Genomic DNA, 1,839 nt, shown 5'->3' with positions numbered 1-1,839 from the left:
TAGAGGGTATTAAGCTGAGTGAAATAAGTCAATCAAAGAAAGACAATTATATGATCTCATTGACATGTGGAATTTAAGAAACAAAACAGAGGAGTGATCATAGGGGAAGAGAGGAAAAAATGAAACAAGACGAAACCAGAGACGGAGACAAACAGTAAGAGACTCCTAATCATAGGAAACAAACTGAGGGTTGCTGGAGTGGAGGGGGGTGAAGGGATGGGTTAACTGGGTGATGCACATTAAGGAGGGCAGGTGATGTAATGAGCACTGGCTATTATATGAGTGCTGAATCACAGGCCTGTACCTCTGAAACCAATAATACATTATATGTTAATTAATCAAATTTAAATAAGAGATATGTTAAAAAATAAAAGAGGCTATGGAAAAACAAAATAACAAAAATAAAAAGCACAATACTATAAAACACTGGATGCAATGCTTTGTAAGAAAAGCGTCAAGGAGGGATGCCTGGGTGGCTCAGTCAGTTAAGCGTCTACCTTTGGCTCAGGTCATGATCCCAGGGGCCTGGGATTGAGTCCGGCATTGGGCTCCTTGCTCAGCGGGGAGCCTGCTTCTCCCTTGGTCTGCCTCTCCCCCTGCTTGTGCGCTCTCTCTCTCTCTTTCGCTGACAAATAAATAAATAAAATCTTAAAAAAAAAGAAAAGAAAAGGATCAAAGCTTTGGGCATTCATTATTATGCTTATTTTTGCTTATCCTTAGAGTGGAGGAGGGTAAAGTCTTCCAATGCTTGTCCATTCAAGAAGAACCCTGTGCATCAGTGCCCAGATACGCCTACATGATGCTGCCCTCCCATCCTTTAGGTAGATAACACATTCTCTGATGGAGGTAATGGGATGAACTTCATCACACAGGGTCAAGAACAGGAGATCCTGATCACTAGATCCCATGCAAGGGGGGTAAACAAATTGGAGGAAAACAAATACCAAGCATGCATCCATCACCTATGGTTGTGTGTCTCTTCATATACTTGAGACCCTACAACAGTCCTATGGAGACAGATGTTATTATTCCCAGCTCTTCTGTCATATTTCCTTACCACCAAATTGGCCATCAGGAGCCTGGGGATTCAATTTTCTCAGGAAGATTTCATTATGGCATTCTTGAGCTCCTTATTCCTGAGACTGAAAATGATCGGGCTGAGAAACGGGGTGAAGACTATATAGGTAGTGACCATCAGAGTGTTACTGTCTATAGAGTGGGGACCCTTGGGCTTGAGGTAGATAATGGAGACAAAACCATAATGTACAATGACCACAGTGAGGTGGGACACACATGTGGAGGTCTTGTGCCTGCCCTCAGCAGAGGGAATCCTCAGTATGGTGGCCATAATGAAGACATAGGAGAAGATTATGAGGTATTAACAGCCCATCAGAGCTGTGACACATACCAGGACCACAGCCAAGGTGACAGAGGATGTCTCCTCCCCACAGGCCAACTTTAGGAGGGAAAACACTTGGTAGACAAAATGGTGAATCACGTTAGACCCATAGAAGGTGAGGTGAAAAACTATCAGGGTCACCATCATCTCCATGACTGAGACCAGCCCAGCACCTGGACATGAGATGGCACAACCATGGGGACTCATGAGCACATTGTACCTCAGGGACTAGCAGATGGCCACATAGCAGTCATTGCCCATGATCATGAACAGAAAGGGGTGCTATATGTCCTCACAGCACTATGCCCTCATTTATTCATTCATATAGTCAAGAAATGCTATTCAAGGCTTATTTTATATGGAAATATTCTAGGTGCTCGAATCCAGCAATGACCAAAGTCTAGGGCCCTGCTCTGTCCTTTTCATGGTCCACTGAGGGA

General features: G+C 43.9%; 1 pseudogene; it reads right to left on the bottom strand.

Annotated features, from left to right (window-relative positions):
* Positions 1 to 1,096: 1,096 nt before the first annotated feature.
* Positions 1,097 to 1,681, bottom strand: LOC102741485 (olfactory receptor 10H4-like; annotated as a pseudogene).
* Positions 1,682 to 1,839: the final 158 nt, after the last annotated feature.

This window comes from Leptonychotes weddellii, unplaced genomic scaffold (genome assembly GCF_054177405.1).
Source record: "Leptonychotes weddellii isolate Sample4059 unplaced genomic scaffold, ASM5417740v2 HiC_scaffold_13294, whole genome shotgun sequence".
In the NCBI taxonomy this organism is placed as follows: Eukaryota; Metazoa; Chordata; class Mammalia; order Carnivora; family Phocidae; genus Leptonychotes; species Leptonychotes weddellii.
The sequence above is the reverse complement of the archived record's forward strand: the minus strand, read 5'-3'. Positions and strand labels throughout refer to the sequence as shown.